The sequence below is a fragment of the Astatotilapia calliptera genome, chromosome 17 (genome assembly GCF_900246225.1).
Source record: "Astatotilapia calliptera chromosome 17, fAstCal1.2, whole genome shotgun sequence".
Lineage (NCBI taxonomy): Eukaryota > Metazoa > Chordata > Actinopteri > Cichliformes > Cichlidae > Astatotilapia > Astatotilapia calliptera.
In genome coordinates, this window is record NC_039318.1 from 3,105,507 (window position 1) to 3,122,072 (window position 16,566).

Sequence of the window (16,566 nt, forward strand, 5' to 3'; positions counted from 1 at the left end):
GGTCGACTGTCTCCATAAACGGCAAAGATCAATAAGTAACCCCTCACTAAAAGTTGGATCACAGGAAGTGACTGAAAGTTGAGAGAAGACCGGGTGTGATGCCAACCCAAATAATTTGTTTGATTTACAAAGATCAATGTTTTTGGTGGAATATCATATATAGCATATACCATCCAAAATCAGTCGTGTAGTATATCCCTTGTTCTTCGTATACTTATAGCTTCTAGTCAAAGCAAACCACATTTTTGACTTTTCTCTGTGCACTATTCTCTTTGCTCCTGCTCTCACAGACTTATTGCCTTTCTTAAGTGCTATAAAGGTAGCAGATCGTTAACTGTCAAACACTTTTTCTCACTCTCCCTCAAGTGTTACAGCGATAAACCTCCACCGACAGACTCTCTCTTGGTCTGACGTGACTCTGTTGGCACTATAAAGCCTCGTTGACTTGTTTATTAACATTTTTCTTTCTCTCTTTATATCAACGCTTTCTTCTGGATTGTCCTCTTTTCTTTTTCAGTACATCCCTCTCATGATGGTTGCTCTTTAAGCCTCCTCCCACAGTCACATCAGTCTGACTTCCTCTGTGTTAATCAGTGTTGGTGCGACTACACCACACTTTGAACCCCTAAACACACTTAAACAAATGAATTTACCAGCTTATCACAGCACTAGTGTGAAAAAGCTTTAAAGGAGAGAGTCATATTGGTGTAAAGAAATCCTGAAACCTGCACAGGGGTGTAACAGGGGTGTATCTTCTCCTCCTTTGTGAAGCTGTAAATACATACATAGCAACACTGAGGAAAAGTTTCTGCTCCATCACTGTAATATAGACCTCACGATGACTCACCTAACCTTTGCAGCTCCTCTTTTCAGACATATTCTGTGTCTGATTTTTATCGATGATCTTATGACTGCCCAGCAGCGCAGATAAATTGCCAGTTGATATTGTCTGTTCAGATATTATTGATTTTTTTCTAGGTATGTAGGTACTCATGATTTTCTATTTTTGTTTTTTTTTTCTTATCTATATGTCTGTCTCAGAGAGAAATGCATAAAAAAGATGGGGTATATGGAGAAAAGCAGTAGGAGGGAGAAAAAGCAGCTATAATCAGGACTGTTGATCAAAATTGTTATGTCTGTGCTTTTTTAAAAAAATGCATTCAGTATGCAGACTGAATCATCCAGTGCATTTATTTACAGTGAATGATTTAGCAATAAAGAGAATGGAAACTTCAGATGGTTAGCAGTAGCAAAAGCGTTAAGCTGTCTGATCCACAACTGCCAAGTTTGTAGAAACGCCCATCAAACAGAATCAATTCCTCCTTTCACTTAATCGCTCACTCTCAGGTCAGTCACACCCATCAACATGTCCAGGTGTTGACAGATGGGAGCAGGAGGAAAGTCCACCTCTGCAACACAAGGTGTGGTTAGTGAGGACACACCCACACACACTGGGGGTGGGGCAAAACCAAAGTGAGAGAGAAAGAGATGAGTGAGCAGGGAGGACTAGAGCAGCAGTCCCCAACCTTTTTTTGCACACGGTCCAGTTTATGTCTGATAATATTTTCAAGGTGTCGCAGATAAATACAACAACAACACAAAAACAGTACCGGTACCAAAAAAAAGAAGATTTATTTATAACACACAGGAAACGACCCAGGGAAACCAAGTTAGCGATAAAAACGATTTAAAATAACAACAACGATAAAAACCAATAAAAACCCTTAAAGCCATAAATTTCACACCCTAGCCACAACTCTCGCAGCCTGGTACCAAACGACTCACGGACCGGTGCCGGCCCGTGGCCTGGGGGTTGTGGACCGCTGGACCAGAGGACCATGACAAAAGTGCCTCGCTGTGCTTGTGAAATAACTGTATGTGTGCTAGATATCTCAGTCTGTGTTGACTGTTAGACCAACAAAGATGTGTGGGTGTTTGTAAGAGAATGGCAGGTCCCTCTTTCACTGCTGAATCACATCACTCCCTATTCCCCTTCTGTGCTCAGTTTAATTTGCTCCTCACCTTGACAAACATTATACTTCATTCATTCATTCATTGAAGTCTTCAGAGGTTGAAGTGAATCTCTTTTTTTACTTCTGTACCTGCTACTGTGAAACCTTCTGATATTGGACTTTATTTATTCAAAGTAGCCCTTTATTTTAAAGTTGAAGTGAGTTCAGTGGCATTCCTGCCTGGCTTAGTGATGCCAGGAGCACAAAGACTGTTGTCTGTCTAAGCATGGCCTTAAATCTTCTTTAATCTATTAGCTCATATGCCTTATTGCAGGGCACACTGAGAGACCTTTTAGCTAAATAATCAAAATGGAAATGGAAAAGGGGATAAAAAAGACACACATCAGTCATCCCGAGCCTGAAAGGCTGGACTTATTCATGCAGAGTTATTCAACCAGAGTGGACATTATTTGAGCTGGCACACAGGTTTGGCTGGGGAAAACGGCAAAACACAGAGCACCATATTCAGAATCGTATACAAGCTAACCAGCCTGTCATTATAAGATACTCAAAGCTGTGCATCCCAAATGAAGCCAAAGAACACGTTTTCTTTTGTGCTGACAAATTACTGAGGAGCAGAAGTGAATTGTCTCACATTTAAAAGCACGTTTAATTTTGTTTGTATGACATGTAAACCCTTCTTATGACCTTTTTGATAAATGGTTGTAGCACTTTAAAAGTGACAGCATGATTATGTTAAAAGAAAATGTCAATTTTGATCCCTTTGATTTTACGCCTGTTTAAGTGTGTCTCAGTGACTTTTTGATTTGGAGCGAATCTATCCACACTCAGCGTGTTTATCGTTCCATGCAAATTCAGAATCAATTGAGCACAATGTAAATTAGGATTTGGAAATCATTTCCATAATTTAACTCTGGTCACCAGGCTGCTTATTTCCTTGTCTAAAAACATATTCCAGTCTTTGAAGGAATCCCGAGTCAAGATCCAAACCACTGCAACTCACATTTACAGCATGTTCACATTCACACACACGCTGTCCTCATGCATGCAGTAATGAGTTTTATGGCTGAGTGATTTATTCATTTAAATAATGCCCTGTTGTCCTTTAACTGTCCACAATGACATAACAGAGAGCACATCAGTTGCCTGACAGAAGGAGATGGTGAAACGCGGACCTATTTTGCACCACTAAAGGAAGGTCATTTGCCTCATCTCCTCCCAGTCAATTTGTAATTACGTTATGTAGAGAACAAGAAAAAACCCACATTTTTAGTACGTGATAGAAATGTAATGACAGGAGTATGCAGAAAGGCACCACAATTACTCCCTGATCGTCGTTCCTCCTCAACATGCACATTCTGTACCTCAACTAGATTAGAGAGGATATTTGTAGCCAGTGAACCAGTACATAGGCTATAATCACAGTTAGACATTCTGGAGGATAAATGACAAATATGATCTCTTTTCCTTCATCAGAATAGTTTCCATGATAATGGATTATTTGCTAATCCTAAAGCATGCAATTAACCCTAATCCATTTACTCCTACCTAATCCATTTACAACTGTCTCATCCAGGCTGAGGAAGAAAAAAGACAAAGAACAGAGGATTTATATTTATATACATTTACATTTTTCAAGAGAGCCTGCTGGAGTTGAAGCCGAGCATCAGAAGGTGATTTAAGTGACTGCATCAGGATATTCAGTCGTGTTTTATAAAAGAAACTTTTCTCAGTATTTAAATGGGTGGTGACATCTGTGTCACTGTGGGTTCTTATGGGTTAATTATCCTTCTTCTCACTTACAAATCCCTCAACGCCCTGATCCTGCAGTTGCGGTCTGACCTGCTGCACCCAGTCTCGGACACTACGGTCCTCAGTCCATCAACCTCCATACCTTTGGAGGTTCTGGGCCTTCAGTGTCCTGGCCCCGCCCTCTAGAACTCTGTCCCATCCAAGGTACGCAAGCCCCGTCGCTCGACTCTTTTAATAAACTTGTTAAAACTCACCTCTTCAACAAAGCCTTCAACATCTAGCCTTTGCTTATTTATATACTGTTAGTAATATTATTATCCTGTCGCTCATCCGAGTGACTTCTTCAATCTCAGCTGACTGCAGGTTTCCCCAACCTTATAAACAGTAGATTTACACAATGAGTGACACTAGCACCACTGAATGAACAATGGGCTGTGAGGTCAGTTCCTTGATGATTAATATGCAAATTCTCATAACCATTGATCAACAACTACTGATCAAAGACCGTTGATCAGTGGCCTGAGTACCATTCACAGAGAGTTGGGGAATGGCTGCAATCACAGCATTGTAAGATGGTGATAGATATACCCTTAGGGCCCCTCTTTAATTCAGAGATGATCTTTCCCTTTTCTGAAGAAGTCACTTGGATGAGTGAGAAACGTTTCTCCTACTGACAACACTACGTCCAGATGAACAGAATCAACCTTTTGGGATTTACTTACCTGGATGATCGAGCATGCATCAGGACAGCTGGACGATTCATTTTCCCAAACAACTGTCCCACAACAGAAAATCCCCTACGAGCAGTAGATTTATGTGTGAAAATACATAATAGATAAATTGTATTTATCATTTACAAAAACAATCTTGGTCTAAATGTGCCAGAGGCAAACTTGCACTTCTATGCTGATGATGCAGTTATTTACAGCTGTGGTTCAACTCTTGTCCAAGCCACTGACTCCTTGCAGAAAGCCTTTTTTGCTGTCCAGCACTCATTACTTCAGCTTAAACTTGTTCTCAACGCAGACAAAACAAAGCTCATGTTGTTTTCTAAATCGAGGAAATGGGCCCAAACAATCCCATCAGTAACCACTCTTGAAGGTAATAGAATAGAGTTGGTTCACACCTATAAATATCTGGGAATCTTAATTGATGACTCGCTGACCTTCAAACCACATGTAGAGAATCTTGTGAAAAATCTGAAGTTAAAAAGTTGTGTTTCTCGTTTAACACAAAGAAGCGGCTTGTTGCTGCAACATTTTTGCCTGTGCTGGATTATGGAGATATTCTATATATGAATGCTTCTGCTCAATGTCTTCGAATGGTTGATACTGTGTATCATGCTTCTCTGAGGTTCATCACTAACCGTAGATTTCAGACTCACCACTGTGAGTTATGTTCTCTTTAAGTTATGTTATGTCTGTGAAGGTTCTCAGTCATCCAGGTCATCGTAGTCAAAGGAGCTTGCAAAGAAAAGCGTCTGGACTTCTTTAAGTTGCTTGAAGACGTTTCACCTCTCATCCGAGAAGCTTCTTCAGTTCTAAGGTCAAATGGTGGAGAGTCCCAGATATAAACCTAGTGGGAGTAACCCCCACGGAGGGACAAAAGGACCCCCTGATGATCCTCTAATCGCCTGAGCCAAGGTGTGAAACTGGGTGTGGGTCCCCATCAGCCAGAGTTTCGGGTGTGTTCATTGTGAAACCTGGCCCCACCTTATCATGCGAATTCCTGAGGTCAGATGGCCCAGGATGTGAGTGGGCATTAAGGCGTTTGAAAGAGGAGTGAAAGAAGCCATCTATGTCCACTGTGAGCAACCATCTTTGAACAGAGGCGGGGGTTTACGACACCAACTCTCTGCCATCTATAATCCAGTTTTGAGATCCCTTCCCAGACGCCTTAACGCCCACTCACATCCTGGGCCATCTGACCTCAGGAATTCGCATGATAAGGTGGGGCCAGGTTTCACAATGAACACACCCGAAACTCTGGCTGATGGGGACCCACACCCAGTTACACACCTTGGCTCAGGCGATTAGAGGATCATCAGGGGGTCCTTTTGTCCCTCCGTGGGGGTCACTCCCACTAGGTTTATATCTGGGACTCTCCACCATTTGACCTTAGAACTGAAGAAGCTTCTCGGATGAGAGGTGAAACGTCGTCAAGCAACTTAAAGAAGTCCAGTCGCTTTTCTTTGCAAGCTCCTTTGACTATGTTATGTTCTTTTTAAGAAGCAACAACTCAGTGAGAATTGGTGGGCATTTTCTTTCTGGTAATGGAGAATGGACACTGAGAGAAACTAATTATAAATATGCAGATATTTACAAAACTATGCATAAACACTTTCCCTATCAAGCGGGTCTGCTTGTAGTAACGTTTACATTTACAGTTTTGCCATTGATTTTTTCTCCTGATCTGTCTCCTCTTCTTCATGTTTGGGCCAAATGAAAAGTAATCTAAACTAAGTGAGAGGAAGAAAGGCAGTAGAGGAGAGCAAACCTACACAGCCCACGGATCAGGACAGTGTACACACAGGGAGACGTGGAAAAATGACAAAGAGAGTTACAGCAGCTCTACTTTGATTTGCTGACTTCGTTGTTAGTCCCACCAGACAGCCTGTGGCTTTGAGCCCCCCCGGCAACAGCTCTCACTTTTCTGGCAAGTCACTGAGAGAAGCTAACATGGACCCACGAGACTTGCCTTTCTCTGCAGTCTACACCTCGTGCCCGGTGTTGCAGCACTGATTGTTGTTTCTGGTCAGCTGAGCTTGTGCCTGACTTATACCTTCTGGATTGTGGAATCAGAATCAGAATACTTTGCTATACAGTGCTCCAGTGCAAACAGTAAAACAGACAGACAATACACTAAGTAAGGAATAGCACTATATATATATATATATATATATATATATATATATATATATATATACAAGACTGGCTACGGATACCGACTACGGAACGGAGCAGTTGTCAGCCACCTCCTGTACATGGATGACATCAAGCTGTATGCCAAGAGTGAACGAGACATCGATTCACTGATCCACACTACCAGGCTATACAGCAATGACATTGGAATGTCGTTCGGACTGGAGAAGTGTAGTCGGATGGTAACAAAGAGAGGGAAGGTAGTCAGAACTGAGGGGATTGAACTACCAGAAGGCAACATTGCAGACATAGAGGACAGTTACAAGTACCTGGGGATCCTGCAGGCAAATGGGAACCATGAAGAGGCCGCTAGAAAGGCTGCAACCACCAAGTACCTGCAGAGGGTCAGGCAAGTCCTGAGGAGTCAGCTGAATGGTAAGAACAAGATCCGGGCCATCAACACGTACGCCCTGCCCGTGATCAGGTACCCTGCTGGGGTAATAGGCTGGCCAAAGGAGGAGATAGAAGCCACTGACATAAAGACAAGAAAGCTCCTGACCATGCATGGAGGGTTTCACCCCAAGTCCAGCACCCTGAGGCTGTACGCTAAGCGGAAGGAAGGGGGCCGGGGACTGGTGAGTGTCAGCACCACAGTCCAGGATGAGACAAGGAACATCCAAGAATACATTGGGAAGATGGCCCCAACTGACCGAGTGCTCAGTGAATACCTCAGGCAGCAGAAACCCAAGAAAGAGGAGGGAGACGAGGAACCATCATGGAAGGACAGGCCCCTGCACGGTATGTACCACCGGCAGATAGAGGAGGTGGCTGATATCCAGAAATCCTACCAGTGGCTGGACAAAGCTGGACTGAAAGACAGCACAGAGGCACTAATCATGGCAGCACAAGAACAAGCTCTGAGTACAAGATCCATAGAGGCTGGGGTCTATCACACCAGGCAAGACCCCAGGTGCAGGCTGTGTAAAGATGCCCCAGAGACAATCCAGCACATAACAGCAGGGTGCAAGATGCTAGCAGGCAAGGCATACATGGAACGCCATAACCAAGTGGCCGGCATAGTGTACAGGAACATCTGTGCCGAGTATAACCTAGAAGTCCCGAGGTCAAAATGGGAGATGCCCCCAAGGGTGGTGGAGAATGACCGAGCTAAGATCCTGTGGGACTTCCAGATACAGACGGACAAAATGGTGGTGGCTAACCAACCGGACATAGTGGTGGTAGACAAACAGAAGAAGACGGCCATAGTGATCGATGTAGCGGTTCCGAATGACAGCAATATCAGGAAGAAGGAACACGAGAAGCTGGAGAAATACCAAGGGCTCAGAGAAGAGCTCGAGAGGATGTGGAGGGTGAAGGTAACGGTGGTCCCCGTGGTAATCGGAGCACTAGGTGCGGTGACTCCCAAGCTAGGCGAGTGGCTCCAGCAGATCCCGGGAATAACATCGGAGATCTCTGTCCAGAAGAGCGCAGTCCTGGGAACAGCTAAGATACTGCGCAGGACCCTCAAGCTCCCAGGCCTCTGGTAGAGGACCCGAGCTTGAAGGATAAACCGCCCGCAGGGGCGTGCTGGGTGTTTTTTTATATATCCAAGGCCTCAGCTGTCCATACCTGAGGCCTTGGAAACTGCCAAGCAAAGACTCACAGCCTTGGCCAGCCGCTTGAGGAGGTACACCAGAGAGATAGAAGGCAGGAGAATAAACCAGCTGTTCTCCACAGAACCAGCAAAGGTGTACTCTCAGTGGCAAGGGAACAATAAGAGAACAGCACCACCAAGGCTGGAGACGGAGCAATACTGGAAGAGCATATGGGAGAAGGATGCAACCCATAACGGCAATGCTCAGTGGCTAGAGGATCTGAGGGCAGACCACAGCGACCTCCCTGAACAGGGTCCAGTAACCATCACAGTGGCAGATATCCAAGAAAGGGTCTCCAGTATGAAGAGTTGGACAGCACCAGGGCCCGACATGGTTCACGCCTACTGGCTGAAGAAGCTGACTGCACTCCACGAGCGTCTGGCAGCACAAATGAACCAGCTGCTAGTTAACGAAAGACACCCGGAATGGCTAACTGAAGGCCGGACGGTCCTGATCCCCAAGGACCCCAAGAAGGGACCGGTCCCCTCCAACTACCGACCAATAACCTGCCTCAGTACTACATGGAAGCTCCTGTCAGGCATCATATCGGCTAAGATGAACAGGCACATGGGTCAATACATGAGCGGGACACAGAAAGGAATTGGCAAGAATACCAGAGGTGCAAAACACCAGCTACTGGTAGACAGAACAATCAGCCGAGACTGCAAGACCAGACTGACCAACCTGTGCACTGCCTGGATTGATTACAAGAAGGCCTATGACTCAATGCCCCACAGCTGGATACTGGAATGCCTAGAATTGTACAAGATCAATGGGACCCTAAGAGCCTTCATCAGGAACTCAATGGGGATGTGGCGTACAACACTAGAGGCCAACTCCAAGCCCATAGCACAAGTTACCATCAAGTGCGGGATCTACCAAGGAGATGCTCTGTCCCCACTGCTGTTCTGCATAGGCCTGAACCCCCTCAGTGAGATCATTAACAAGACTGACTACGGATACCGACTACGGAACGGAGCAGTTGTCAGCCACCTCCTGTACATGGATGACATCAAGCTGTATGCCAAGAGTGAACGAGACATCGATTCACTGATCCACACTACCAGGCTATACAGCAATGACATTGGAATGTCGTTCGGACTGGAGAAGTGTAGTCGGATGGTAACAAAGAGAGGGAAGGTAGTCAGAACTGAGGGGATTGAACTACCAGAAGGCAACATTGCAGACATAGAGGACAGTTACAAGTACCTGGGGATCCCGCAGGCAAATGGGAACCATGAAGAGGCCGCTAGAAAGGCTGCAACCACCAAGTACCTGCAGAGGGTCAGGCAAGTCCTGAGGAGTCAGCTGAATGGTAAGAACAAGATCCGGGCCATCAACACGTACGCCCTGCCCGTGATCAGGTACCCTGCTGGGGTAATAAGCTGGCCAAAGGAGGAGATAGAAGCCACTGACATAAAGACAAGAAAGCTCCTGACCATGCATGGAGGGTTTCACCCCAAGTCCAGCACCCTGAGGCTGTACGCTAAGCGGAAGGAAGGGGGCCGGGGACTGGTGAGTGTCAGCACCACAGTCCAGGATGAGACAAGGAACATCCAAGAATACATTGGGAAGATGGCCCCAACTGACCGAGTGCTCAGTGAATACCTCAGGCAGCAGAAACCCAAGAAAGAGGAGGGAGACGAGGAACCATCATGGAAGGACAGGCCCCTGCACGGTATGTACCACCGGCAGATAGAGGAGGTGGCTGATATCCAGAAATCCTACCAGTGGCTGGACAAAGCTGGACTGAAAGACAGCACAGAGGCACTAATCATGGCAGCACAAGAACAAGCTCTGAGTACAAGATCCATAGAGGCTGGGGTCTATCACACCAGGCAAGACCCCAGGTGCAGGCTGTGTAAAGATGCCCCAGAGACTATCCAGCACATAACAGCAGGGTGCAAGATGCTAGCAGGCAAGGCATACATGGAACGCCATAATCAAGTGGCCGGCATAGTGTACAGGAACATCTGTGCCGAGTATAACCTAGAAGTCCCGAGGTCAAAATGGGAGATGCCCCCAAGGGTGGTGGAGAATGACCGAGCTAAGATCCTGTGGGACTTCCAGATACAGACGGACAAAATGGTGGTGGCTAACCAACCGGACATAGTGGTGGTAGACAAACAGAAGAAGACGGCCGTAGTGATCGATGTAGCGGTTCCCAATGACAGCAATATCAGGAAGAAGGAACACGAGAAGCTGGAGAAATACCAAGGGCTCAGAGAAGAGCTCGAGAGGATGTGGAGGGTGAAGGTAACGGTGGTCCCCGTGGTAATCGGAGCACTAGGTGCGGTGACTCCCAAGCTAGGCGAGTGGCTCCAGCAGATCCCGGGAACAACATCGGAGATCTCTGTCCAGAAGAGCGCAGTCCTGGGAACAGCTAAGATACTGCGCAGGACCCTCAAGCTCCCAGGCCTCTGGTAGAGGACCCGAGCTTGAAGGATAAACCGCCCGCAGGGGCGTGCTGGGTGTTTTTTTTATATATATATATATATCACCTAGTCACCTATTGATAAAGCTGAATGAGAAAGAAGAGCATGTGCAAAAAGGGTGCAGCTATTGCAGTGTTCACAGTGTGTTAAGTGGATGTGTTGTACAGAGAGATGGCCACAGGCAGGAATGATTTTCTGTGTCGTTCACTGGTGCTTTTTGGTAATCTCAGTCTCTCACTGAACGTGCTCCTGTGACTGACCAGCATGTCGTGGAGTGGGTGGGAGGTATTATCCAACATTGTCTTTATCTTGGACAACATCCGCCTCTCCAACACCACCTTAAGGGAGTCCAGCTCCATCCCCACAACATTACTGGCCTTACAGATCAGTTTATTGAGTCTGTTGGAAGAGTCTCAGACTGCGCTCATTCTCAACTTCTGTGTGAGATTTTCTACTGAAGCTGTTGTCACAATGTCTGATGTTTGGTGGTTTATTTTTGAATGCGAATGCCACAGGATTTGCTTTGATTTGGTTTCGTTAAACATTTTTCTAAAGAAGATCGGGTAGTTAGAGTCTTCAGTGAACTTCTTTCTCTGATGCACACATTAAAATACATTTTCAGTGCACAAAAATTTTCAAGGAAAATCCTAATTTGACCACACCATCCTGTTTGCTGAAACAATTGTAATCTTTAGAGCGCTGCAAAGTCCACTTTTATGTTTTAATTAACAGTTCACAAGTGGAAATATCCATCATTTGTTACTTTTTTGTTGCTCCCCCCCCCTCCCCCGGCCTTAAAAGAAATTGGATTTTGAACTGGAGATCAAAGAAAACAGGATGTTTGAATTCATCTTCGGCACTAGAACATGTTGACTGGGATTCTGGTGTTCATCACATAAGTACATGAGCACCATTGTTGTTTCTTGTTGCAACAGTATTTAAGAAATTTCAGTGATACCAAAATTGGTTCCAGTTTCCCAAAGGCAATTTCTTGCTCCTGTTTTCAACAGTCTGTTGTAGTTTAGAATATTTGGGGCTTTTAGACCATTTGGGGTTTCTCTGAGAACTGGCAATCAGCTGTGCTTCGAATTAAGCCATGTCATCATTTATTATTATGAGTCTTTTGGTATTACAGAGAGAGAGAGAGAGAAGACACCGACTTATTTATCACCTAAGATGTATTGCCAGGCTCAGTTCACTTAGGTAAATGAAATTAGATGAAATGTAATCCTTGTGAACTCAATGATTTATAAAATTGTTATATTGGACAAATGAAATCAAACGGATCCGAGGGAAACCAATGCTCGCTACGGAATAAAGAGGTCATGCCAGGACACACAGAAAATTCTTTGATACTGTTGATGTACTCTGTGACCTTCACCCATCCCGGCTCTGTTTTACCACAGCCATTTGTCCATACGTCAGATTTTAAGAGCTGCCTATTACCATAATGAGTAGGTGTGCTTCAAAGTCATTTTTGCAAATATTCAGCAGCCTATCGCATGATGCTTCAGGCCAATAGCATCTGTGGTTCTTATCCACATGCCCCCACCTCCACCCTCATCAGAGCTATTAGGTCCATTTTATAGTTGCTGTGCACAGTGGCTCCACTGGGTATTAACCACGAGGAGAGACATGGTTTCCCCGCTGCGAACACTCAGCCAAACCTGGCCTCTTTCACCGCCTGACCTCAAGCTCAAGTGGGCGTGCAAAGAATATGTCTTGGAGCAGGAAGAAAAAATAACAGCGTTAAAAAACTCAAAAGGGGAGCAAAAAAACCTTATGTGCATTCAGTTACAGCTGGTTTGTCAGATTTTTTAAATCTCTGCTGAATGACAAATTGCATTACCCAGTTTTTGTTATCTTCTGTATTTTTATTCTGATGGACAGCTCCAGACCGTACTGCTCTGCCACCTGCATCAAACTCAAGTTTTTAAAATTACTCTTTTTGGCTCCTTTTCCCCCTAAGGGCAGCCAGTTTATTTGTTTTCTAGCCAGTAACCACAGAAAAAGCTAATGCTCAAGTCTCTCCACTACAGTATCTGGTGGGAAGTTTGTTTGTGAAATTAACATTCCTGGCTCTTTGCATTGAGGCAGTGAAGATGTGTTTTATTCTTTTTTCTCCCATCGTGTTTGTGGTAATTTCACAGTCCAGTAGTTGTGGGAGCGCTTTCCAGCTGGGTGGGTGGGACGTTTCAGACTCGGCTTACTTTCCATAGTGGGACGTCACCCTATCCTTTGGAAGTTTTTTGGCCAATTGCACAACTTGTTGAAAGGTTAGTCAAACTGCTTGTATCTAATGAGAGAAAATTCCAATTTAGGTCAGCTTCCTGTTTTGCCACTGACTGCACTCTCCGCAGCTGCTTCTTTAAAAATATTCATGAATAAATAACTCATGAAAGAATAAAGTTACATTGAAACCAAGCACACCATTGTTCTTCACGTGACTTTACCAATAAGTTTGATGTGTCACATGGCCCTCTTCCTATTGAAAAAACAAAAGTTGTATCCAAGATGGTCGACTTCTAAATGGCCACCATGGTCACCACCCATCTTGAGGAGTTTGCCCCCTCACATATATTAATGTGCCAAAAACAGGACTTTAATATCACCAACCATTCCCATGTTATTACGGTGTATCAATATAAATAGCCCACCCTGTACATCTTGCTGTGTGTTTTCCACCACATTCTTCTCCTTAACAGTTTGTATGTTTTCGGCTTGAGTAAACAGTGGAAACACAAGGCAGAACTGCTGTACATTTGTTTGGTTATATGAAATCATGATGGTAGAAAAGTAAAACTGGCCTTTACAGTACCCTGCTTCTGTTCAAGTGTCTAAATTGCTTAACTTAATACAGAACAAGGAGGCAGTGAACTGATGATTGAGGAACCTGTCAGGCGCAGTGGCCCGTGGACATGGGATGGACTCAAGTGCAGATTCAAAACCGGAGGCCAGGGGTGAGGTGTAACGAAAAGAGATTTTATTTTACAATGCTCAGAGGCTAACAGAAAGTGCAGACTAGAATCAATGAACATAAACTAGGTGTCTGAGGCGAGAGAAAAATACTGTGGTGATAACTAGATGGCAGGGAGAACTGGGTGCAGGTACTGGGCAGGGGAAACTGTGGCGGGCCAGGGCACTGAAACAGAGGACAGAGCAGTCAGGGGAATCCCACAGAGGTTTGCGAGTGAATCTAAGTACACTGAGCTGTCTTACAAGCTTGCAGGTGGGGGTTGCGTGGAGGGGGGAGGCAGGAGAGGTCCAGGTGGGTGCTGCATGCAATGCAGGGAGGCAGGAAGCAAACTGGTATCCAGGAGAGCTTGGTAGGTGGGTTTCAGAGGCTGACGAGAAAAACAGAGATTCAGTTAATACACACGATTAGTCACCAAGGAACGGACGTGAGGCCGAGAACTGACTAAAGTTGGCAGATAATCTGGCGAAGACCAGTTGAGTGCGCCGGTCATAAATACTGCTGGTACGATTGCCATCAGGTGAGGAGCAACAAAGACTCCACCCAGTGGGGAGGAGCTGATGCTGTGGAAAACCACCCAGACCACGACAGAACCAAACTTTTATCCAGTTAAAGAGGCCTGATTATTCTCCTCATCTTGAATCATACCTGAAGTAACGGCACTATTTAGGCCACAGTGTCTCTCTTCATTTAGTAAAATTGTAAAGTTAGGCCTCACTGCTCTCTGTGCTATTTGTTCTCACAGGTGCTGTGACGTTATTTATTTGAGTGGAAAAATGGAACTCAGCTCTGGAACAGTGAAGCACTGGGTTAGTTAGTTAGTCACCACCAGTCCATTGCAGCTCATCGCAACCTAGTCACCTACCAACAGTCTACAACCCATCAACTACTTTTTAACATTACATTTAGAAGAAAATCTGAAAGACAAACCTGTTCCATGCAAAGATGAAATCACCAGCCTGTGATTGATAAGATTTAGCTGGCAGTCTAATAAGGACTTTATATATATATATTACATATTTGGAGTTGGAGCATGTTTTTGATGGAATACTTGATAATACTAATATCTGTATATGCATTCAGATGTGAATACATGTACTTACCATCTCTACTCTCTCTCTTACTGCATATTCATTGTAGGAAACCCAACTGTGACTTAGCAGTAACCCCTGTCACTTGTAAAAAGCATTTTCCTGCCGTGCACTGCCTTTCCCTTGCTCGATACAAGATGACAGCGGTAACTGGGAAGTTTGAGAAAAGAGCCTGTGGCTGACCATCATCATGTTTGTCTTCTCCAGATCTGTCTTGGCCCCTACAGCTAGCTTCTGGTTTAGGAAACTTTGCAAATTAAAAAGGCAATGATGATTCTGACAGCAAGTTTTACAGCAAGAGGATGAGATAATGGAGCATGATGCTTAGTGTGTTTGTCATGCTTCTTTGAAGTAGCCAAGCCTGGAGTAATTGTAGTGGCCGAACCAAAAGAATATGGCTTCTTGCAGTTCATCCTATATAGACTAGAAAATATATTTTTACACATCATTGTGATTAAACTTAGAACAAACTGACCAATCCTTTGTAAGTGTAACCATACAGTCTTGTCAGGATATACGTGAACTGAGTTGTTGATGTATTCAGTTGGGGTCAGAAGTTTACATACACTCACCGTAGGCATGAATATCATGGCAATTTGGGGGCTTTTAATTGTTTTTGAACTGTCCTTTTTCCTGGGTTGAATTATTATATAGTTTGGAACCCACACAGGCTCAAATATATACATACACTCACTTAAATCCTTTAATAAGTGGTGCTGAAGGTTCTACGATTTTAACTTGACAAGGCCAGGGCCTGTTAACTTCCCATTAGTGATCATGAGTGATTACAACTGCTAGTTTCTCCTTGCCAGCATTTGACAGCACTCATTGGATTGACCAATACTCAGAACAGTGGGAAAGTCTAAGGAACTCAGTGATGATCTAAGACAAAGAATTGTAGATTTACACAAGTTGGGAAGGTCTTTGGACCTGGATATGTCACCACTTTGCCAAGGACTAGAAAAACCCTCAGATGAGAGGAAAGTGGTTTGGATGTTTAGGACAATGCTGGAACCACCAAGGCTCAATTCTGCCATGAACTGGAATCTGCTAGAATACCAGTGTCAGTGTCCACAGTGAAGCAAGTTTTACATTGCCATGGACTGAGAAAAAGAAGCCCCTGCTCCACTGTTAATACCTTCAGTCTCTGAAATTTGTAGCTGCCCACATGGACAAACCAAATGCTCTGGGGAAAACGTTCATAATCAGACGAGATTGAGTTATTTGACCACAATAAAAACAGATATGTTGGAACCAGCTATCGAGTATTTCGGTATTAGCATCATGCTCTGGTACTCTTGCTGCCAGTGTAACTGCACAAAGTAGATGGAATAATGAAGGAGGAGAACTATCTACAAATGCTCGCTTCTGTCAGTCTGCCACAGGGCACCTGTGGCTACAACTGTAGCTGCCTCCACCAGTGTGTGAATGTGAGAGTGAATGAATAGGCAAGGCAAATGGCAAGGCAAATTTATTTGTATAGCACAATTCAACAACAAGGTGATTCAAAGTGCTTTACAGAGACATTAGAAACAAAAACAAATAAAAAGCATGATTTAAAATTGATTAAAACAAGCAAACAAACAAACTAACTAAACACACACATTTCACACTTGTTCGCGCGATCTGAACCCTTATCGTAAGGGGAGCTACCAGTCCTTCTGTGGACGAGCTACTTTCTATTTTAAATTCCCTGAATTTAAAATACTCTCTAGACCCAGTCTAGACCCAGCTGGGGCGCTACCCAGAGCTCTAAACCCACTTAACAAACAAACAAACAAACAAACAAACAAACAAACAAACAAACAAACAAACAAACAAACAA

The 16,566-nt window shown here is 44.4% G+C and overlaps 1 protein-coding gene and 1 long non-coding RNA gene across 3 annotated transcripts in view; one reads left to right on the top strand and one right to left on the bottom strand.

The window, feature by feature from the left end:
* The window catches only part of nav3 (neuron navigator 3), a 415,168-nt gene that overhangs the window by 193,537 nt on the left and 205,065 nt on the right, over positions 1–16,566 (top strand). The gene's annotated exons all lie outside the window — the stretch shown is intronic.
* Positions 13,638–16,126, bottom strand: LOC113009705 (uncharacterized). The gene is made up of 3 exons (XR_003270235.1): positions 14,096–16,126; positions 13,896–14,020; positions 13,638–13,818 (listed from the first exon to the last, which is right to left on the bottom strand). It is a non-coding gene; the product is annotated as an uncharacterized LOC113009705 (long non-coding RNA).